Raw genomic sequence first — 25,177 nt, forward strand, 5'->3', positions numbered from 1 at the left:
CTGACATTTTTTTCTTTTCACCGCGTCCTTCTGGTGTTCTTTGTTATCGTTTGGATGTGTAACTTATTATTACCGATGTGCACTTTATACCTTGAAACCTTGTATAACTATACGAATGCGTGAAATACTGTTTAAACAAATCTGCGTGCTCTATATTGAAGCGATTTGTTTCACGTTCTAAAAAAAGTTGTTTGTAACTAGTGACCATATTTTGAATTTCATACGATGTACAAACTTTTGTAGTTATATTTGCACCGACACTACTGATATCACATACATATATATGTGTCTGTAATTTGTTTACTCAATACTTTATCATTGTTTTTGCCCTTCCTGTTATAATCCCTCAAGGGATTGACAGTATTTGTAAATAAAATAAATAAATAAATAAATAAATAAATAAATAACTGAAACCCGGACAGCGGCAAGCATTCGCAGTGGCATGATGCGCGCAGTCTAGTTATCGACATTGACAAGCGCGCGGATCCAGTTCGGTAGCACTGCGCATATAACGCGCGCCTGTCCATGGTGATAACAGGACGGCGCGCTATAGCACTGCGAATACTTTTCGCTGTTCGGGTTTCATTTGATGGCGATAGTACGTGAGGCGAGTGCATTGTAACCCGGCGCACAGATGGCTCAACGGCAGCGAACGTTGGGAGAGCGCTTGCGGCGAGGAGGATGTGACGTCAATCCACCAGATGTTCACTGTCCTAAAGCGTATTTCAGGCTATGACATGCCTTAATGTCAGCTGTATCATATGTAATCCTTAGCCTAACCCATTCCACCCCTTTACATGTGTTTTCGGAGTTGGTGTGACCTGGTGTATTCCTTAGGTGAACCTTGTTTTACGAGTGCTTCCGAAGCCACGTAAAAAGAAGCGCTTGGTTGAGATCCGTTGCGTCGGGCGCTGCAACGAGCCCGATCACATGGGTTCCCGAGATGTAATTGCTGTTTATACTAATTAATGGCTCCAATTTTGATTAATGACATATCTTAATATCTACTCTATCATATGGAATTCTTCTTGCCATTCCGTTCTTTTGACTGCATATCTTTTCTTATCTAGAAGGGTTTGGATGCGAGCTCGTTGATACGGATTCATCTCAAAAACACAGCGCTTATTTAGACATGGACAGAAGAAGCATCAAACGAGGACGGGTGCTGACTGCCAACAAAGCTTTTATTGTGCGTGTACAAATAGCTTATGAAAGAAAGGACACCAAGGTACTATGACACCAAGGTGCTTCAAGACACTAAGGTACTACGCAAGTACAATGACAATCGTGCTCGAGAAATTTTCGAGACTTTCACGATGATGCGCAAAGGCTCAGTGTGTGTTAGCGCCCCGTCACTCACCCTGTCTGACAAGGAATACAGTTTCCTACAGCAATCTTAACTATCTACACGCTTGTTTTTAGTACCTCGTGCATCAGCGTCCATCTCCCTCCGTCTATCTCCCCCCCCCCCCTCCCCTTCCTTTATTTCATAAGCTATATATTTGTGCACGCACAGTAAAAGCTTTGTTGGCAGTCAGCGCCCGTCCTCGTTTGATGCTTCTTCTGTCCATGTCTAAATAAGCGCTGTGTTTTTAAGATGAATCTTTTTTTATTTTTGTCAGGGCTTTCGGACAACTCGCACTGGCGCTTGACAAGAAGATAGCAAAGAGTGTCATGCGGTGCTCGTATCACTAATAGGCTTTTTCTTAGCAAGTTACGGTACGGTACAACCGTACCACTCCTCCTTTCTCGCTCATTGTGCCGCTCGCCGATCCAGTGACCGCTCGTCCCCTGAATTTTCAGGTTCCTGGTTAACAATACCAGGCAACAATGAGGCGTGACAGCCCCATAGCAATTTTTGAAAAAAGCAGTTCTGGCGTTGGCCTGTCTTCACTGGAATTAAGAGTGGCCCAACGAGCGAAAAAAGGACAGTACGATGTTACCGTAACTTATGCAAAGACTCTAATAATGGTATCTTCAGGGACAACATCAATTCGAGTGGGCTGTGCTACGGAATTTATTTGTCAAAGTTGCATCACGATCTACACGGATGATAATAAAAGCAAGTTTTTTTTTCTTTGATGTATGTGACTGCTGCCACTTGGAAATATCGACTCAAGTGTTGTCAGGCCCTTGAAAAACGATTGCGCACACTCCCGCTAACTGACGTTCATTGTCACACAATTGTTAATGTCGTTTCACTCATCAATCACAAAGAACGCTTTCTTCAGAATGGAGGAAAGAGCGTGAGTACAGTTTCTTCGCTGTTTCCACCAACTGAGAACGCTGGAATGACGTCGTCCGCGAAATGGTTTCTCGTGAAGCGCTCCACATAGAGCGCACACGCCATCGGCCGCAGGCGGTGCCACTGAGCACTTATCCTTCCAAGCAAAGTAGCGGTTGTACAGCTTCGGGTTGTCAGTGAGGGTCCTGAGATACGCCGCCAGTTCACCAGGATTGGGCATCGTAGAAGAGCTTATTACAGACTTGCGAGGCAATTCAAGCGACCGCTTGGATTCGAGCACCACGGGCACCACGTTGTGCTCGAAGGCGTCGTAAATTAGTTCGGAGGCATTCTGGAAACACTCGGGCATGTCGGAGACGATGATGAAATGGTAGTTCTGCGCTATATACCTGACGCAGTCCTGTCGTGAGTCACACTGGTTCGAGCCGCAAGCCGTCAACAAGTGAACCCGGATGGCACCTTTCGTCTCTTGACTTCCGGCACTGTTAGCCACGAATTTGTCCGAGGCCTTAATGAACGTCTTTCGTTCGCAGTCACCGACAATCCATGCTGCGTCCTTTCTGTCTTTCCACTTCTGCGTATTCACCTCCTGTTTTTCTTGATTGTGGTTGATGCGGCCGGAACTGCCACAGTGCCACGTCTTGTAATCAATGGTGACATCAGCATCGTTCCTGTATCCCATAGTCAAATTGAAGAGTCCGGAAATCTGCGAAATTTTTTCATGCGATTTCAGTGGCGGGAGGTCGGCGCTAGCCCAGAACACCCACATCTGTCCAGAACTTCGATATTTCGGCAGGGACGAAGCCGTTATGTTTTCTTCGTAGAACACCAACGCGTCGCTTTCGTGTGCGCGACGGTGCTGCATGGTCACTTCGCACGCGACTGCTTCACTCGAGCCCAAGGTGCAATGGATGGATCTTGAGCTTCCGAAGTACATGACTGGCTGAGACGCACCCCTTTCCACGGCTGACGGCGCTGGGCTCCAAAGCAAGATCCGCGGAACTCTCGAGTCATTGACGCGTCGGCTCCAAGGCAGCCACGCCGACTTGGGGATTCCCGTGGAAGTTTCGCTGGACAGTGCCTTCCTTAGCACAACAATAAAGATGGCGAGGACGATGCTCAGTGTTATGACAGCACTTGCGATGATAATTCCTTTCCTGGAGCGCCACCAGCGACGGCCACTCTGGACCACGAGATCTGGGCTGCGACTGGGCGACGAGCTGCGTCGTAAACGCGTCATGGGAATTGCAGATGGTGGCATCAAGGCTTCCATGCTTCCAGTTTATGGGAAGTCCTCCTGCAAAACATTACACACCGAGAAACTGAGAAAGGAACGCAGAAGTGTCAGCCTGTTAAAAAGAAAACGAATACGTGGGCGAAAGGGCAAAAGAGAATGGCGGTTAACTAAGGATCTTATGGCTCACATAGTGTAAGACTGATAATCGATAAACGGTGGCAAAGGTGTTCCGTAATATATCTACGAATCGCATCAGTTCTGAGGTAAATAGCGACTATTCCAATGTATCTATAGAAGGAAATTGGACTGACCCGCAGAAGGTTGGCTTGTTCTGGCGACGAGCGGGGTATGCACAGTCTCTTTTAAGGATTTCATAAACGGTGCAAGTAAGATGGGATGACATAATAGTTTAGAACGCAATCGCTGTCTTATAGATTGCGTGGTGTGTCATGCCTATCAAGTGCAGCGTGTCGAAGACGGTAATACCAACAGGAAACGTGACATGTGTCGGCGTCATATGAATAAGGCTGAGTTATTTGTACACACAGTAGTATGTCGCACTCCGTTGCCGCCGCTGCTGCTATCAGTTATCAGTATTAGGATTCAAACATCATGTTTTTTTACAGCACACGAACGCAGCAATGTAATAGCGCCCTTTCTCTTTAATGTTCTTTTTTATGGGGAGGGTAGGTCGCGGCATGGACGGACGGACGTACTAAATTTTCGGGACAGCTCGTGAAACAGTGCTACACGCTGAAGTGCTGGCACAGTCATCTTTGATGGCTATTCATGCATAGGCCTACGAGCAGCATTCTTTTGAGGTTGGTACAATGCCTTAATTCTGTGCTTTCTTTTTGGTGTGGACTTTGTAATATTTGTGTGCTTAAATTGCATGTCGAGAATGTTCTGCGGCATTCGCGAGCACGGTTAGCTATAAATGAGCTTACGAGAACGGATAGCTGGGCTCAGGGGCCTAGCCAGAAATTTTTTCGGGGTTGGTTCAGCCATACTTTATGTATGTTCGGGCGTGCCTTTGTATGTGCGCGTATTATATACGCAAGCAATACTGAAACATTTCGAGGGGGGGGGGGGGTTGAACCCCCCCCCCCTGGCTACGCCCCTGGCTGGGCTAGTTTTTGAGAACTGTTCTGTTCTGTTCTTACTGTTTTGCTGTGGAGAGGTTGAGGTCCATATTTTGTGAGAACTCATGAGTTTGATGTTGGCGATTGTCCCGTGTACTCATTCTTCGCTTGTGTCCGTGTTTCTTTGCGCTACCTGCATTACAAATATAAATGAGCTTTTTTTTACGCTAGGGTCCGCGCTGAACTCCGCCATGGTGGTCTAGTAGCTTCTTAGAAGATCTTGCTGGTCGAGTTGGGGCATGACTTATTGTAGGCTTGCAAGTTCAATTACAGGGTGTAGAAAGAAAGCTCTTACCATTTTCTTCACTGCAAAGACGCACAAGGACTCTGTTCCTTTTTGAACTATTGTCAGCGAGAAGGGGTCCTGGCAGTGCCTAATTAGCCAGTTTCTGCTGAAGCACTTGAGTACGTGCCCTGCATGTTGATGATCCATTTGCTACAAAGAGCATCAGTGAACTAGTTGGTTTTCTGAATTCCAGTGTACAGCCTCCAGCATTTTTAATAATATCGCGCGAGCGTCGACCGCACGCAGTATCAGCGCCTTACAACGGCGATAATCTGCGAGACTGGCAGCAGTACGCGCAGGCGCACGAAGCAGCGCCAGCGCAAGCGTCGTCTGCCAGGCTGTTCCTTTCAGGATGAAACACTCCCTTTCTTTGTTAAAGGCGCAGGAGTGCGCACAATCGCAGATAGAAACGTCACGAAAGTCTTGCTTTTTTCGGTAGATCACGGTTTAAGTTGTGCGCATGGTTTTGTTCACACCGCTTTTGTTTTCCTTGTTTTTATCTAAGGAGACTATCACAGTCATTGTGATAGGGCGTGCATCGTCCTGAAAGGAACAGCGTGGCAGACGACGCTTGCGCTAGCGCTGTTTTGTGCGCCTGCGCGTACTGTTGCCGGTCTCGCAGATTATCGCCGTTGTAAGGCGCTGATACTGCGTGCGGTCGACGCTCGCGCGATATTGTCACGTGGTCGTGACGTCGACGAAGACAGCAGTCGGCGTTTGCAGGATGAAACTGTTTATTTGGCCGAACTTGTGGCCGGAAAATGAGAACCAGAACTACAGCAATACACGCTGTACAATGATAGCGGCGAACAGGGCGTCGTCCTTCGATCAACTGACAAGCGGTCAAGCGCGTCGGCTTTTATACAGGCGCTATGGAACTTTCCAGCAATATCGCTGGTGGCGGCGTTATCTCTCGACAAAGCTGGAACATTCGCGTGCGGCGCGCAATCTTAAAAAAAAACGATCTACTAAAATCGTGAAGCTTCTCGAACAATGCTTCGCGGACAGCGTCGAGCGTTGATTTATTTCTTTACCTTTATTTCTTTATTTATTTCTTTACTACCTTTATTTCTTTTAATGATAATTTCTACATCCAACGCAAAGGAATTTGTATAGGGTCTTGTGTTGCCCCGGTACTTTGTGACATATTTTTAGCCGCCATTGACCAGTCACTAGGGCTTGCACTTTCAAATGAAAGGGTACTTAACACCTTCAGATACGTCGACGATTTTTTAATACTTTTATCACGACAGAGCGCCCGGACTTGCACGGATTCAGTCAGCAGTATTCTAAACCTTCTCAGGCTTCATGGGAAAGGTTTGAAATTGACACACGAGATCCCTTCCGATGGTTCGTTACAATTTTTAGATGTTACCTTGTAAATCGGAAGGCGCCATATTTGCTGGAAATATGCACCGAGAGCGCACAAAGGGATTATACAGTTTAATTCTGCGCGATCAAAGATTGTAAAGAGGGGGATAGCAAGTTCGTGCCTTCATTGCGCTCTAAGTACTAAATCGTGTCCGCATACAATGAATGACAGTTTGGATAATCATGTTAGCAGGCTTCTAGCGGCCGGGTCCCCTTTTGAAGTAATCACAGCAGGGGCTGACACTCTTCTTAAGAAGATAAAAAATGACGGAAGACGTGGTGGCAGTACCGAGTGCCCACCGAAAAAGAAGCCCATCGTTGTGCCGTTTATGCACAAGGTCGGCCATAACATGAAAAAGTGGCAAATCAGTATGGCGTCCATACAATTTTTTTTTGGCACCCAGAAAGCTTGCCGGATTATGTTCAAGGACCGGCGGAAATGAATCCCTGCGCAATGGTTGCGGAATTAAGCATGCTGAAAGTTTTGTGAAATGCGCCACGAAAGTGGTGTATGAAATAACGCTCAAATGTGGAAGGTCCTACGTGGGACAAACGGGACGCTGCATACATGAGCGCGCCAAGGAGCATGCCTTGTCGGTTCGAAATAAAGAAGGAGCGCACCTGCCCGCTCATTCCGGCACATGCTTAGGATGCGAGCCTTTGCTCAAAAAGATAAAGATTAAGCAATAAGTAAGCAATACTTCGGTTAGTCTATATAAGACAGAAGGCACTTTCTTGCGCAGGTTTTGCTTGACATGAGGTGGGCATAAATTGTTTGCATTCTCTCCTTAACACCTTTTCTTGTGACGTTTGAAGAAGCTATGTAAGCTGTTTCGAGAACGAATAAAGCAGTTGATAGTTCGCGCTCCTTCTGTCTACATCGTTTTTCCTGTGTTTGTCCGAGCTTTGCGCACATATCCTACAATAAGTCTAGTGGTTATGGCGCTCGACTGCTGACCCGAAGATCGCGGGACCGTATCCCGGACGCGGCGGCCGCATTTTTGATGGAGGCGACAATGCTTCAGGCCCGTGTACTTGGATTTAGGCGCACGTTAAACAACCCCAGGTGGTCGGAATTTCCGGAGTCCTCCACTGCGGCGTCCCTCATGATGATATCATGGTTTCGGGACGTTAAACCCCAAAGATTATTGGGATCCGCGCTGAATGAAGCATATGAATCTTGACATCAGTTATCGCTTGTTGGCGCGGCCAGCAAATACACCGCAAGCTTAGTGACGTGAAAGGTGATGGTGAGTGAACACGGTCTGCAATCATGGGATGACAGGCTGAACGCTACTGTGTTTCACCTGTTCCCGCCATCCCCGCATAAGGTGGCTGCCACCTACAAGTGGTAGATATTCTGGTCTAGAGCCGGAAATGAAACTGGTTCGACAGTTCCAAGAATGATTTTGGCATTCTTTGACAATCATCTTAGGTTATCTCTGCCTGAATGTACAGTGCAATCCATTTATAAAGATATGAACAAAACCGCAAAATGCGGTCGTTAGAACCAGTTATCCTTATATCTAATCCGGCAAGAAAAAATAAAAAAGAAAAACAGCCGATCGCAGGCCTTGTCGAAATGGCTTTCATGCAAAGCAATCAGCGAGTAATAGTCTGTGCTGTATTTATTTTTTTACTCTGAGCCAAGCGTTACGAGGTGGATCGACGCTTTTTGCAAGTGTAGTTGTGTTCACATCGTGGGCTTACCAGGAACGTGGACTATATTAATGGGTAACTCATAGTCTGACGTAACGTCAGCAGTGGCGTTAGAGCACGGACGTGTGTATTATCGAAACGAAGTGCACTCTACGGTGCGATCATGTATTTATCGCACGTACCATTCGTTAGCGTATTCCTCCGGGGTCGCAACGCTTGAATATAGCTTGCCGACTCATAGGGACACAAATGTAATGTTTGAGACTGATTTGAAAGTGCAGCCAACTCTTGAACTACTATTGACGTTAACCCGCCATGACGCCTATATCATAGGAGACTTAGGAGTACATATGTAATGTTTATTGCGTTGTTATAAAATTAGACAGCCAGCAGTGCAACATGAGTTGACGCTGCACCGACATTACGCCTGCATAGGGTCTTTTTCCAAAGCCGTTTCAAGACGTGGCGTGGCTCTGTGACAGGGCACCTGACTGCCACGCAGAATGCTTGGGTTGGATTTCCGATGGGATAGTGATTTTTAGGGGCGAAGCTCCTTAAGGCGGCACCCGTTCGTCCGTCGTAGTCGTAGTAGCGCGTAACCAGTCGTAACGCTAGTACCAGATCTTGACCTCCAAGGTGGTGCCGGTGGGAGATTTTTCCTGTGCGTTGTTGAACAATAAAAAATTCGCAGCGTGCGCGTTAACTAAAAGCCGAATTCTTCTGTCTCTCATTCCCCATTAGCAGCCATTGGCATGTTCCAGTAGGAAACGTTAGAAGAAGTAGAAGTGTAAGTGTTAGCTAAAAGCCGACTTCTGTCTCTCATTCCCATTAGCAGCCATTGTTTACCTCCAAGGTAGTGCCTGGTGAGATTTCTCCTGTGCGTGATTAAACAATAAAAATTTTGTTCAAAACGCCGTTGATTGATGAAATAAACCAACGATAGACGCGAGATGTTTTCTAAAAGCAAAACGAAAGAACGCCAGATGTTTCTAAAGCAAAACGAAAAGACGCCAGCTGCTTAACGAAAGACGCCAGATGTTTTCTAAAGCAATGGTTTTCTAAACAATGAAAATTCACAGCGTACATGTAAAATTAAAGTGAGCTGCAAGTCGTCATAACTCATCGAACCTTTAGTATAAACGCGCCCGATCTCACGTCGGTGATCACGTACTGGGCATAATTCACGGAAGATTCACGGTTTACCGATGAACCTCCGCAGCTTCGCCCACTCATCATCATTCACTCCGTGGATATGCTGTGATTTTTATGCTTTGCATTCGGCGGGTCAGCGCTGCTGATGTCGGTCTTCTTTACGCCCTCGCATTTAAATTATCAATGTCTGTTCTCGCCGTTCCTGGGAAGATATTGTCACGCTCTTTATATGGCCCGACTTGTGGACGGGAAACAGAAAGTCAAACTGTAAGGAAGCGATGCACGCTGTATACTGATAGCGGCGAACAGAGCGTCGGAAATATCGCCTTGCGCTGATTCTACGTAATATTTCACGTACGCGCAAACGGGTTGGAAACTCTTGCTAGAAACCGTTGCCAGGCGTTGCGGAGCTGCGGCGAAAGGAAGCTCTTCCCATCCTCTCTCCAGCCAGTGATTGCGATGATACTAGCGCGACGGTGCCGCATAGAGCGCCCCCTCACAGATTTCTCCACGGCGGGCTGTCTGCGGCATATGTAACTACATTTCACGTCATTCTCTTTTAAGTACTTTATTTTTATCAAACTTGCAGACAAATTTTAACACGAAAGCGTTTTTCGCCGGGGTCCACCAAGACTTTCAAGAAGTACTTCCGTCGCGGAAGTACGTCAGCAAAATGAACGCCATGAAATGGCAAAGAAAAAAGCTATACAAAAAAGTTCCGTTGACGGGAGTCGAACCCATGACGTCTCGGTCCGCGTCGATGGCTGGTGGGCGTTCAGCCCATTGAGCTACCGCTAAACTGTTCTTTTCTTTCATAGTATTTATTACACTGAGTATTACAATGCACAATAAGAGCACAAATAAAGCAAACAAAAGTAGAATCACACAGCGACAATAAGCGATCAAGCGTTACTGAGGACACACTCGATGGCTAACACAACGTGCAGTAGAACAGGAAGAGTTCTTCACATCGTGTTGTATACAAAAGGTGGTGAGGCCGAGCACGTCACCAAGAGGGGGTACCAGTCCGGTCTAAAGAGTAGGTCGTCATAAATGTCCTTTAGGTGAATAGCCATTCGAATGAAGTGTATGCTTGAAGAAATGGTGGGTTCTGCATTACGGTCTTGCATACGTGCCTTCCATAAGCTATGCATACCCATGAGGAAAAACATATCATATGACACTTCATCAAGCGATGTTGGTATAAGATAACGTAGGTTGTGAGAATTAATGACAAATCTTTTCTTCAGTGCTCTCTGAAGGACATCCCAGAACAGAATGGCGTCTTTGCAGCTAATAAAGCAATAAGCACATTGCGGAGGCTACATGAACGCGCCTTTTATCTTTCACACTTTCCTCTTACAGTGCTCTTGGATGGATGGATGCTATGAGCGTCCCCTTTACAACGGGGCGGTGACATCTGTGCCAGCAGGATCGAAAAAAGAAAAAAAAACGCGCTGTTGCTACAACTGTCCGATTCGGTGCGTTTCCAATCCAAGTTTAATTTCTTCATCGCTTTAACACACCGTGAGGTGGCGGCTTTAGGCCAAGCCTCGCCCATAGCATCCTTCCATATCAAAAAGTAGCTCTCCAACGCTCGCCTGGCTGTCGCACCGCGTTCCCCGCTCGCCCTGTGAGAAGTAACGGCCAGGCTAGAGGGAAGACACGACGCGCGTAGCGTTTCTCTTCACATTTGACGACGCTTTGAAGGAGTGCATATCGAGTATCAGTGTTTATTATGTGCGTGTTGATGCCCTTTGCGCGTGATTCACCATATGCGGAGTCCATGTAATGTTAAGAACTTCAGCTACCGCAAGGGTCAAATCATTATCATGGGCATTGGTCGTCGTCGGTACGGAGATGTGCCACTAGGCGTCAACGTGAGTGCGATGCGTCCACATCAAGCGGTGCTGTATCTACCAAACAGTAGAAATTGTACAAGCTCTCATGTACGAAAGCACTATAAACAATAAACTACTTCTGTGACGACACGTTTGATTTTCGTGTCATACCGATTCCAATGACGGAGGAATCAGCCATCTTTTAACACGAAAGTGTTTTATGCTGCGGTCCACCACGGCTCCACTGACGCATCTCCGTCACGGATACGACGTTGTAAAATATATAGACTAACATATGGCAAAGAAAAAACTATAAGAAAAAATCCGGCAGATCCCACGTACCGTGGGAGTCGATGTTATGCGAAGCATGCGGCGGGTAGGAGATTGTGGCGTAACTTTTTTTTACTGAGCGACACGTTACAAAATGACGCTAAAGATTTCAATAAATCTTAAACGCACACATATATATGTTGAAGAGCCGCATATGTGTTATATAACCAGTTGTTTACGGTTGGGTAACGCTGCCAATGGCAACGTGCGTATCGCCAACACCAGAAGCGGTAAGCTGATATGTAGTGCTCATGCGTGTCCCGAGAACGCACGCACCTTTCACGAACCCGTGTGCATGTGCGCAAGAAGTTGTTCGCAGTTCTTGAACAAGGGCATCATCACCGTGATCAGTGAGCACCAGCAGCTGGTCATGACTTGTTATAGGATCCGGTCGTGATCGTGGTGACGAGGGGTCCATGTGTAGTGAAGTATGTGGTATAGTAGAGCTGGTGGAATTCGTGGATGCCTCGGTCATTTCGTCGACAAATTGTCTGTCGACCGAGCCGGCGACATGTCGGAACCTGAAGCCACCGTTCGCGTTGGTGAGGTATAGGCCGTCGAGGCTGGCAGGCCAGGATAGTGCTACGTAGACCAACATCAGTGGATGGTGTTTGTCGTATTCGTAGACTACCTGGGCGTATGTGGCCTACGTAGCTTAGTCTACAAAGCGGCTGTCAATCAATCTGGCATCATCCTCGGTCAGCATGAGGCCATCGCCCAGCCTCGTAAGAAATGAAGAGCACACTGCGTCGTTCTGTCGGACGAAGTGCACTTTACGCTGCGGTGATGTCGATATCATATGTAACTTTCGTTAATGTATTCCTCCAGGGTCGAGCAATGCTTCAATATAGCTTGCTGAATCATAGGAATGCTAACGTAATGTTTATTAGACTGCTATAAAAGCGGAGCCAAGACTGGAACTACACACGTTAATCTGATATGACGCCTGTATCGTAGGAGTGCACATCGTAGGAGCATCATGTAGTGTTTATTTCTTTCTTGTGAAATTAGATAGCCAGCACCACAACCACAATTGACGTTGCACCGATATTACGCCTGCGTAGGCTGTTTTTCCAAACCAGTTTATAGACCTGGCGTGGCTCAGTGGTAGAATACCTGATTGCCACGCAGAATGCTTGGGTTCGATTCCTGCTGGGATCCTAATTTTCATTCTCTCCATTCGGCAAGTCAACGCTGCCGATGTTGGTTTTTCTTAACGCTCTCGCATTTACGTAAGTTACCAATGTCTGTTCTCGCCGTTCCTGGGTAGATACTGTCAATCACCTGTGGCGCATACCCGTACACCGCGGCCCGTGGTAAACGGGTATGTGCCGCAGGTGTATAGTGGAAAGGGTTTGACGACGTACGTGACAGGATTTTAACGTTATTCATGTCATGACCAGGCAATGATATTCGTGAAATCCTCTTACCCTCCCATGCAAATTTTGGTCTACACCAAGTTAAGGAGGCGATCATGAGAGCACCCAGACGTAGGCGGCTAGATAGATAGATAGATAGATAGATACGTAGATAGAAACGCTCAAAGTGCCAGAGGTTCGCTAAGAAATGCTTCGCATTTAAAAGTTCCGTCACCAGGAATGTTCTCTGGTGCATGTTCTCTGCTATGCTAACGGCGAGCTATTTATGTACACCATTTGCCGGTGCCGGTACTCAGACATCGGTAGTACAGTGCTTTCGTTATCACTAGCGAGATGGTGCGAAGGGCTCGAAGAGCGCGCTTTCACAGTCGTCTCCCACGCGGATTAGCGCGCGCCTCGACAGGGCGTGGTCGCTCGTGTGGGCGCTTATCTCGTGATCTCGGTGCTTTGTACGTCTTGCGCTCTGCCCGCAAGTTCCCATTGAGAGCACGGAGGTCACCTCGCTCACTGCAGCGGCCGCTTTTGTGAAAGGAGCGCGCTGCTCACACAAATGTTACAACTGCGACAGTTTGCGCTCATCCTGTGTACGTTTGTTCCGCGCGTCCTTTCTGCTTGAGCAGCGCATTGCAAGTTTCGAGCGGCTTGCCGTTCTTCGCGTAACATTACAACTTGATCCTGTAGCATTCATTCCTTCGCGCTTGGGGCGAAAGAATGCACAACAAACGCTAAACTACGTCTGTGAAGACACGTTTCACTTTCGTGTAATACCGATTCCCATGACAGAGGGATCAGCCATGTTTTTGTAGTAAGCACCTTCCACCTGGCCGCAATTCTATTGTTGTATCCGGTACGTCGCCCATAATTTTATCGTTATTATTGTTTGCATTTACGTGGAGGCAATGGTAAAATTGAGAAATCTGAAATCAAGGCTTCGACGGACACACGTCGAATCGGGAAGAATCAATCAATAAATTTTATTGTGAGCAAGGCTCCCGTTGTGGGGGCCGAAACGTCAATGCATTTTCATTCTCTTGTGGTCGGCGTCCTCTTCCTTTGATTCAATTGAGAAATCTGAAGAATGCGATCGTTGTATACGATATATCACCATAAGTGGTTCAGCACTGCATTAAAGCTCAGCACGTTTGCGACCGACCCATAATTTTGGTAAATAGCTGGACGGAAAGCTCTTTAGACTAGGTCAAAAATCATGTTCGCATAAACTCACAATCAAAATTTTCATGCCCTTACGTAACAGCTTCCTTGTAAAGTTATATATGCAAGGGACATGCACAGGCGTCATCACAACGCACATGCTACCAAATCACCGCAATATGCGGACTATTTTGATGCAAGATGGCTGTTTGAGCTGGTTGGTAATGAGTATTTGATAAGGACAGTATTTTTTAATGCTAAGAACGTTTGAGGAAAACAGTGAGTGCACTCTGTTCTTTCCCTCAAACGTTCTGCGCATTGAAGAAAGGTTTTACTTGTGAAATACTATCTTAACATTTTTCGTCCAGCGGCGTTCTGCAAGCTGTGAAATAGTCAGTCCGGAGTCTTCCGCTATTGCGTGCCTTATAATCATATCGCAATGTTGGCATGTAAAGCCCCAAAGTTTAAGTTTGCCTATATCTTTTTGAGGTCGGTTGAGGCACATGTTGTGAAAGGTATCTGAGATATCGTGTCATTTTCTGCCAAAGTTAGGAAACAAGCTTTACTGAGCGAAAAAAATAAAACAAAATCATGGAAGCCTACGAAGCCTCTTGGCTAAATACAATGAAATCAGAATTACCGCAGGAGCCACGAAACGATGATTGTGAAATTTATGCGCCTAGCATTTGATCACTACGCACAAACACCACTAACCCTGGGAAGAACACCCTGCGCTGTAAACCACTTTGCCCGCTTAAAATGATTTCCAGCAAGCAAAACACTCGTCTGCCTAATAAGAATCTGCAAAAATGGGCTTGTTCGGCTGTTTTGCTTTCCCAATAGCCTTTTGGACTGCGTAAAAGTTCACGTTTGATATAAAACACCCTTTGGGAGCTAAGGAAAGAAGTGGAAATTTTAAGGGCTCGTTTTTCTTTGTTATACACAATATTGATGAGAACTAACAGACAATAATGCCAAGGAAAGTATAGGGGACGTTATTAGTAGTAAATGTAATGTAAATGTGCAGAAAGAAAAGTGGACGAAAAGATAGCTTGCCGCGGGCAGGGACCGAACCTGCGACCTTCGAATCTCAAAACACCATTAGCTTCAGGAGCTATGGGTGTTATGGTATATTGAAACACCTATGTCCCATACGACAGAGGTCATAATTGGAACTCGCCACTTAAAAAAAAAAGCATTGTATAACAGGCGAGTTGAGATGAAGAAATATGTCTGTTTCAGAGCTACGTACATCATGAATTCACGCGTATTCTCGGAAGATGTGTTGTTAACGTTATGCAGAACAGGGAATACCACACCCCCCCGGCATTGAATGGCGGCTCAGGATACCATGGCTATACAGGGTGTTTCAGCTAAAAAGCAACCAAGCATTAAAAAAGTAAGCATAGGCGCTACGCGTCTCCAATTGGCGTAGTATTATTCTGAGTCATAAAGAGCACGCCAGAATATTTTTTCCAATCCGCCAAGCTCGACAATCAACACAGATTGCTTAATGAACCTTTTAAATAGACACTCTAGAGAAACATGTTCAATACGAAAGTTGCAGCGCTTCTTCAGAAACATCGAATTTTTCAACCTATGTTAACATAACTCCCCTGCTTACTGATTACTGGCCTTTCATTAAAGCGTGCGAATTAAAAAAATACCACGTGACTGCCGCCTAACGCGCGGCGCTTTTAGTGCCCTCAAATGTGAGTTGAACGAATTATCAAAGGCATCTTCGCGCACGGACGTTGACTGAACAGGCTATCAGTGGATATATATATATATATATATATATATATATATATTGTAACGAAGAGGAAGTACTCTGGCGCAAACGCTCTTTATTAAAATGCGGTTCAATATATCTAATCTCACCAAATTGTTCTGATCAGGGTAATACGGCTGTCTGAAATACGAGCGCAATAGCATATTTTTTGAAGTATTAATTTGATGTCTTATTTATTATTACCATTTCTACTCTTAATTTTTTTTTAACCATTTTACATTCTTCGAATAACATTTTAAGCTTCAACTACATATTCTTGGCCCATCCCCCAGAGTGGGTACGTGCCATAGAAAAGAAGGCAAAACAAAACAAAACAAAAACAAAACAGAGGCAGCATCATCGAGTGTGCAGCAGAGGCTCGAGCTAGCGAACTGCTCTCGGTGCATTGCGCGACCAGCGACCAGCTACACACTCAATAAATCGCCTTTATATTTGGTGGAGCCGTGCTGGGTAACGTTCCCTCTACCGTCCCCCTACCATCCTGGATCTCCGTTCTCGGCGGCTACCTTCTGCTATGCCGGACGCCAACCAGCAGACGCTTGCATCGCCACCTGCCACCTGTCCTGGCACTGTTCCGCAGCGAGAGCCTCCAATCTTCAGCGGAACAGACGACAACGACGTTGAAGATTGGCTGTCGACCTTTGAACGGGTGAGCGCTCTAAACAAATGGACGGACGCGGACAAGTTGACACGCGTGTCGTTCTATCTCGCGGGCGTGGCCAGTCTTTGGTTCAAGAACCACGAGGGAGACGTCAGAACATGGCCGCTGTTCAAAACGTCAATTACGGCAGTATTCGACCGACCCGCCGTCCGAAAACTCCGAGCCGAGCAGCGTTTGCGCACACGCGCACAAGAGACAGGTGAAACGTTCACCAGCTATATCGAAGACGTTGTCGACCTGTGCAGACGCGTGAACGCTGCCATGACGGAAACTGACAAAATCAAGCACATAATGAAAGGGATTGATGATGACGCTTTTCAGATGCTGCTGGCGAAGAACCCGATCACAGTCAACGACGTTATTAGCTTGTGCCAGAGCTATGATGAATTGCGGAAGCAGCGAGCTCTGACAAGACGTCCTCCCGCACACGATTTGGCATCACTGTCGAGTCTGACCAACGGCCACGACAACACTTCGCTGATAGCTGAAATCAAAGCCTTTGTCCGCGAAGAAGTCGCGCGACAGCTCTCTCTGGTGCCCTTCACTCAGGAACCTACCACGACACTACCATCGTCGCTCCGTGGCGTTATTCAAGGAGAGGTCGCTGAGGCGCTGCCAGCTGCCCGCGAGCAAAACCTTGTGGCTGCTCCACTCACATACGCTGCGGTTGCTGCCATGCCCACTCGCAAAACACCTGCACCACCATTCCAGCATCCTCTGAACTACCACCCACCTCCTGCTCACTGGGTCAGTACAGCCGCCGCCAACCCGTGGCGTACGCTCGACAATCGTCCGATATGCTTCGCATGTAGATGCCCCGGACACGTCGCAAGGTACTGCCGCCGCCGGGTTCAAGCCACTGATGACAACCCCCGAGAGCCCTACTTCCAATTTGACTCGAACTCGCATTACGCTCCCTCCGCACCAGCGCAAGCTCGCTACCAGGCTGATCGCCGCGCCAGAATGGAACATCTTCGCTCGCCCTCTCCCCGCCGCCGCTCGCTTTCTCCTATGCGTCGACGGCCCGCACCTACCGACGAGGGAAACTAGACGACGCAGTTCCCGAGGCAAGAACTGCGCAAGTTTCGGTTTGCCCAAGTCCTCATACTTGTCCTGCCAATGTTATTGATGTATTTGTCGAAGATGTCGCTACAGTCGCTCTTGTAGATACCGGTGCTGCTGTTTCTGTCATCGATGCTGGATTTTGCCGCACAATTCGTAAAGTCACGATGCCTCTCTCCGGACTGTCGCTTCGTACAGCCAGCGCTCAGCCCATTCAACCGACCGCAGTCTGTACAGCCCGTGTGACCATTCAGGACGTTCTGTACACAATAGAGTTCATCGTTCTTCCATCGTGCTCCCATGCCATTATCTTAGGATGGGACTTTCTGTCGCGCCACAACGCCGTAATCGACTGTGCTCGGGCTGAGGTTGAATTATGCTTACTCGATGACACAGCCTCCGTTGACCCTCAATCTACCGCTAAACTTGTCGTGCATGACGACACCTACATCCCTCCGGGCTCTTCGGCATTGGTACCAGTCTCGTGCAGCGCCATATCCGACGGGACGGTCTTCTTCACGCCATCCCACATCTTCGTTACCCGACGAGACCTTCCGTTGCCTTTTGCTGCTCTTGACCTTGTCGAAGGTTTCACCACGATGCCCATTTATAATCATCACTCATCACCGCTGTCCTTGTTTTGTCACGAATGCCTTGGCCACGTCGAGACGGTCAACTCCTCACGAATCATTCCCGTCCCCGACGAGGTGTCTTCTACGGCCGTCTGTGAACTGGGTGCCCTCTCCGCGCCTGACCCAGCATCTACAGATGTATTTCGACCATTCATCGCCGAAGATTTGACACCTTCGCAGCGATCACAGCTTCTCACCATCCTTCACCACTACCGCCCTTCTTTCGACGTTGCACAAACATCTCTAGGTCGTGCCGTAGCAGTCGAACACCACATCAACACTGGTTCTCACTCACCGCTGCGGCAACGTCCATATCGCGTCTCCGCTACGGAACGCCGCGTCATTGCCGACCATGTCGATGACATGCTCCACCGAGGCGTCATTCGACCTTCACAGAGCCTATGGGCGTCTCCGGTAGTACTCGTCACAAAGAAAGACGGTTCTATCCGTTTTTGTGTCGATTTCCGGCGATTGAACAAGATCACGCTGAAGGATGTCTATCCACTACCGCGCATTGACGATGCTCTGGACTGTTTACAGGGTGCCGAATTCTTTTCCTCGTTAGATTTGCGGTCAGGCTACTGGCAGGTGCCGATGGCGGAGGCCGATCGCCCAAAAACCGCTTTTGTTACGCCAGACGGATTGTATGAATTCACCGTCATGCCTTTCGGACTTTGTAACGCGCCTGCTACGTTCGAAAGAATGATGGACAACGTTCTGCGTGGTCTCAAATGGAAGATCTGCCTGTGCTACCTCGATGACATCGTGGTCTTCGCCCCTGACTTCGAAACACACTTGCGCCGCCTTCAGCAAGTCCTTACTTGCTTGACCAACGCCGGTTTGCAATTAAACCTTAAAAAATGTCGATTTGCCATGCGTCAACTCACCATTCTAGGCCACGTTGTATCCAAGGACGGCATTCTCCCGGATCCCGAGAAATTGCGCGCTGTCACTGCGTTTCCTAAACCTACTACAATCAAAGAGCTGCGCAGTTTCATTGGCTTATGCTCTTATTTCCGGCGATTCGTTCGAAACTTTGCCTCCATCATATCACCTCTCACACAACTCCTCGGCGACAGTAAAGATCTATCATCGTGGTCCCCTGCCTGCGACGAAGCTTTCACCACCTTGCGACGGCTTCTCACGACGCCACCCATTCTTCGCCATTTCGACCCTCAAGCTCCAACTGAGCTCCATACCGATGCCAGCGGTGTAGGCCTGGGTGCTGTGCTCGCACAGCGTCAACCTGGTCACACAGAGTACGTTGTGGCATACGCGAGTCGCACACTTAACAAGGCAGAGACCAACTACAGCGTCACAGAAAAGGAGTATTTGGCCATCGTATGGGCGCTTGGCAAGTTTCGCCCATATTTATATGGCCGTTCTTTTGACGTCGTGACCGACCACCATGCGCTGTGCTGGCTTTCGACGTTAAAAGACCCCTCTGGCCGCCTTGCTCGCTGGGCGTTGAAAATCCAAGACTATGACATACGCGTGGTTTATCGTTCAGGACGGAAGCATGCTGACGCGGACGCGCTTTCCCGTTCCCCTCTCTCCCTGACGGCCACTGCTGACTCCGCATGTGAGAGCACATTGTCATCTCTTGACTTCGACAACATTGCTGTGGAGCAACGCAATGACCCGTGGACATCGTCTCTTCTCGACCTTCTTTCCGACCCCTCTAAAGTCCCGACATCACGAACGCTCCGGCGCCAAGTTCCGCACTTTGCGATTCGCGACAAGCTCCTCTATCGACGCAACTATGCACTAGAAGGTCGCAAGTGGCTGCTCGTCGTCCCGCGAGCCTTGAGGTCGGAGATCTGTTCCTCTTTTCACGCTGACCCACAGTGTGGCCACGCAGGAGTCTTCAAAACGTACGAAAGACTGCGACACCGTTACTACTGGCGTGGCATGTATACCTTCGTCCGCAACTTCGTCCGCTCTTGCCGCGAATGTCAGCGCCGAAAATCTCCACCGCACGTCTCCGCCGGTGAACTACAGCCTCTGCCATGCCCTTCCCAACCTTTCGATCGGGTCGGTATAGATTTTTATGGGCCGCTTCAATTGACTCCTACCGGCAACAGGTGGATAATAGCTGCAGTCGACCACTTGACACGCTATGCCGAGACTGCTGCTCTTCAAAGTGCTACAGCACAGGATGTCGCCACTTTCATACTGCGCCGTTTTGTGCTGCGTCATGGAGGTCCTCGAGAACTCCTCAGCGACCGTGGCCGTGCCTTCTTATCCGAGGTCGTTGAAAAACTGCTCGCTGAGTGTGCTATTGTACATCGCACATGCACCGCTTATCATCCCCAAACAAATGGCATTACTGAGCGCTTTAATAGAACTCTTGGTGACATGCTCGCTATGTACGTCACACCTGATCACTCTAATTGGGACCTAGTTCTTCCATTCATAACCTACGCCTACAATACCGCGACGCAAGCTACGACTGGTTTCTCCCCTTTTTACCTCCTCTACGGTCGTCACCCTTCCCACACCATTGACACCATTCTGCCCTATCGACCGGACACGTCCGAATGCCCGCCGATCTTGGACGCCGCCAGACACGCAGAAGAGTGTCGCCAGCTGGCCCGCCGCTTTACCTCCGATGACCAGAACCGCCAAAAAGCAATCCACGATGCCCAGAACTCGACTCCCGTTTTTCTTCCGGGTGCCCTTGTGTGGCTTTCAGTGCCGCATCGCACACCAGGGCTCTCTTCCAAACTTCTTCCTAAGTACGATGGGCCATACCGCGTTTTAGAACAGACTTCTCCAGTGAACTACCTTATTGAGCCTCTCACGCCGCCGTCTGACCTGCGACGTCGTAACCGCGAGGTTGTACACGTTCAGAGACTCAAGCCGTATCATGGTTCTACGGTCCCTGCAGACGACTAGTCGCCAGGATGGCTCCTTTTTTTTCACCGGGGCAATTGTAACGAAGAGGAAGTACTCTGGCGCAGAGGCAGCATCATCGAGTGTGCAGCAGAGGCTCGAGCTAGCGAACTGCTCTCGGTGCATTGCGCGACCAGCGACCAGCTACACACTCAATAAATCGCCTTTATAATATATATATATATATATATATATATATATATATATATATATATATATATATATATATATATATATATATATATATATATATATATATATATATATATATATATATATTGTAATGAACAGAGACGGACACAGCACCCGTTCCTGGGCCAGCTGTTCTATTGTCTGCCTCTTCCTCTTCGCTCTCCAGCCCGTGCCCCGCAGCTGCCGTGCCGCTCTTCATTACCATATATATATATATATATATATATATATATAGCCGCGAGTCTTATATTTCATGAATTGAAGCTTCACTCACAAAGACTGTGGGCAACGCGCTGCGAAGGCCTCGCCGTGATGTGTAGGAAGCTTCGCGATTGTTTTGGAACAATCCCTTAAGATTGCGCGCCGCACGAGAATGTACCAGCTTTGTCGAGAGATAACGCCGCCAACAGCAATATCGCTGGAAAGTTCGATAGCGCCTGTATAAAAGCCGACGCGCTTGACTGCTTGTCAGTTGATCGACGGTCGACGCTCTGCTCGCCGCTATCAGTGTATTGCTTTTAAGTTTCCCGGCCACAAGTTCGGCCAAATAAAAAGTTTCATCCCAAATACGCTGTCTGCTGCCTTCGTCGACGTCACGACCACGTGACAATATATATATATATATATATATATATATATATATATATATATATATATATATATATATATATATATATATATATATATATATATATATATATATATATTGTGACGTTGCAGTTCACACGTCTTTAATGTGCCTTGAAGACGAGGCACACAACGATCTCAAGGTGTGTCCCCACAATCGAAGATGATGCAGAACACACCATGTGATGATGATAATGCGCAGATGATGAAGTGCCTGATAAATGCCGACAAGGCGTTCCCCGCACTTAAAGGTGTGGGGAACGCCTTGGAAAAGGCTTCATACGAGAGACATGCACAGTCTCGGTACCGCGACGGCGCCGGTCAGTTGTAGCAATAACAGATTCGACGCGATAATTTACGGGAGATGTCTGCTCCAAGACTGTGTATGGGCCAAGAAACCAAAACTTTGACAAAGACTTTGACAAAGTCTGGTCCACCAGACGAAACTTTAGTGAAAATATACAGTGCCAAACCAACGAAAGTCGTAGTTTCTTCCTTCATTCCTGATTCTATAGGGGTCCGCGTGATTCATTTCCCACTATATATATATATATATATATATATATAAAGTATATATGGGACGAAGACAGCCATGAGCAGGTCGGACCGCAAGCGATATCCCCGCGTCCTACCATTATAACGGAAATATTTCCGGTAAAGAGTTTGGGGCAATAAAGATGTTGGCCATCAATGCAGAGACAGTCATCAAGCAAGCCGACAAAGATGGCGCTATTGTAGTTATGAATAAAAAATACTACTTACCTGAGTTATACATACCGTTACGTGATGAAACTTTCTACAGACGCTTGGAAAATGACCTAACAACTGAATAAATATTGCTGCCAAAGAAGAAATTGAACAACTCGTGGTAGGTACAATATTACCAGGTAAAGGCATTACTTTTTGGCTCCCGCTGACGCAGTCCTGTGGCGGAAAGGTTCTATCTGTTCCCGAAAATTCACTAGGTATAGGCAGTCCCGGGAAACCAATGGTGGCTGCTATATTGGTTCCGTAACTTAAAAAAAAAAGTTGTTTTGTTGATACCCTCATTAGCCATATTGCGGGAGCTTTCTCCTCGTACATTAAAGATTCCGGCTATTTCTTACGCGACATTGCAGACTAAAGCGTTCATGAAGTCGCTTTAGATCGGTGTTCCCTCTACACTATCATTCCCCATGCGGATAGAACCGATCTGTTCGTCAGGAATATGAGCGTTCAAGCTCTGACCGCTCCACTGATGGCGCAACGCTAGCCACATATATATAATACGTAGGCCGAACCGAAACTAGGTTCCGTCTGCGTTTCTACGATCACAAGGCGCCTGCTACTTCTCTTCCTAATATACCATTATCGAAAGACATGGCACTTCGAGGTCGTTCCTTAAGCAAAATAAAAGCTACAACTTTAGAATCAGGTTTGAAGTTTCATTTTGGCAGAGAAGTTGGATAATCATATCTCATCCACAAATTTAAGACCATAAGTTATTGGCTTAATGAAAGTCCCGGTACTTCAAGGTTCCTGCGTGCTTAACGTGCCGCGCACATTGGTGTCCTATAAATAATCTTGTTGTTCGTATGCGTATTTTTTCCCTTTTGTTTCTGCATTGTAATTCTAGGTCTGTAGTATCTACTTTGTATTTGTACAAACAGGGGCATATGTCAACCGGCAGAGCCTTCAGTGGTATCATGCGCCGTCAACTGCTCAACTGCTGTTCTTTTTTTTTTCTTTTCCTTGTTTTGAGTGTGTGTGTGTGGTGTGTGTGATTGCGATGAGCCTTGGCCATTATATATATATATATATATATATATATATATATATATATATATATATATATATTTGTGGCGAAGCAACTGGTACTGTTTAACGGTTGCGCTCTCCAGCGGCTCCTAGTGGGTCGTCCTGTTCTAAACGCCGCTCGCGCTCGGAGCCCGTGCTTTCGCATTGACTGTCGCCATAGTGCATTGTCGCTGAGTGCCGTCCAATAAACAGCTTAACAAATTGGTGGAGGTGCTGTGCTCCCATTCAATGACCCTGGAGCTTCGTTCCCGTACTCTGCCATCTACCATGCCTCGAGACGCCGCTCAGCAAACGCCGCCTCCCACACCGACCACATGTCCCGGTGCCCCACGCATCCGCGATCCACCTATCTTCACTGGCGCCGATGGCACCGACGTGGAGGACTGGCTCGCAATTTACGAGCGCGTGAGCGTACCCAACAAATGGGACGAAGCAGGCAAGTTCAGCAACGTGGTCTTCTACCTCGCGGGAGTAGCAAGCTTGTGGTACAACAACCACGCGTCCGATTTTGCTACTTGGATTACAAGACCGCCGTCATCAACGTTTTTGGCCGCCCTGCAGTTCGTAAGCTGCAAGCAGAACAGCGCTTACGCGAACGAGCTCTGCAGGCCGGTGAATCTTTCATCAGTTATATCGAAGACGTCCTGGACTTGTGTAAGAAAGCCAACGGCACCATGTCCGAGTCTGACAAGATCCGGAACATTATGAAGGGCATTGACGACGATGCCTTCACCATGTTGCTCGCTAAAAGCCCTTCCACCGTGGCCGAGGTCATAACACTGTGCCAGAGCTACGAGGAGCTCCGCCGGCAACGTTCGATGACCCGTCGCTCTCCATCACGCGACGAAGAGCTTGCTGGCTTGGCGGCCACACCTGACCAGGCCACGCTGCTGGCAGAAATGAAGGCATTCGTGCGCGAGGAAATCGCACGCCAGTTCTCTCTCCTGGCCTTCGCCAACCCGCCGCACGTTCAACAGTCGTCGACGACCCTTCTTCCTCCCATCCGCCGAGCGATTGAGCAGGAAATCGCGGAGGTGATGCCTGACTACCACCCGCAACCTCCGGCTCCTGCGCCACAGAGTTACGCTCAAGTTGTCGCCAGGACGCACCAGGCAATCCCTGCGGCTGCACCGTTGAGTTACGCCGAAGCAGCCGCTAGACCTCCGTCCTTCGAAGTGGGCGTGCCGGCTGCGTATCCTGCCGTCATCCCTAGGCCCCGACTGCAACCCACCTTGCAGTCATTTCAGCAGCCGCCCCGTCAATCGCATCCTGCGACGTGGGCAAGACCTGCCCCGGCGAACCGATGGCGCACACCCGACAATCAGCCCATCTGCTTTGCATGCGGTTATGCCGGTCACGTGGCCCGTTACTGCCATCGCGTGCAGCCGCCTCGAGTCGCGTCAACCACCACCAGCCAGTCCAGCCGTGCATTCTACGACCCGCCTATGTCGCCGACGTCACGCCCAGCTCCATCCACTCGCCGCTCTCCGTCTCCACGCCGTCGCTCACTGCCACCAATGCGGCCACGTTCTGTCGCACGAGAGCAGGAAAACTAGTCGTCGCAGTCCACGAGGCGAGGGCTGCGACGCTATCGAACTGTAAAAGCCCTCAGCGAAGTCCATCGAATGTCATAGACGTGTTTGTGGACGGTGTTCACGCATCTGCCCTTGTCGACACTGGAGCCGCCGTATCCGTTATGGACGCAAAACTTAGCCGCTTACTTCG

At 48.1% G+C, this 25,177-nt stretch overlaps 1 protein-coding gene across 1 annotated transcript in view; it reads left to right on the top strand.

The window, feature by feature from the left end:
* Positions 1-4,187: 4,187 nt before the first annotated feature.
* LOC119389133 (uncharacterized) overlaps positions 4,188-25,177 on the top strand; it is a 30,552-nt gene continuing 9,562 nt past the window's right edge. Inside the window, exon 1 of the mRNA XM_037656372.2 lies at positions 4,188-4,303. The gene's annotated coding sequence lies outside the window, so the exon portion shown is untranslated. The remainder of the gene's footprint in view (positions 4,304-25,177) is intronic.

The sequence above is a fragment of the Rhipicephalus sanguineus genome, chromosome 4, assembly GCF_013339695.2.
Source record: "Rhipicephalus sanguineus isolate Rsan-2018 chromosome 4, BIME_Rsan_1.4, whole genome shotgun sequence".
Taxonomy (NCBI): domain Eukaryota; kingdom Metazoa; phylum Arthropoda; class Arachnida; order Ixodida; family Ixodidae; genus Rhipicephalus; species Rhipicephalus sanguineus.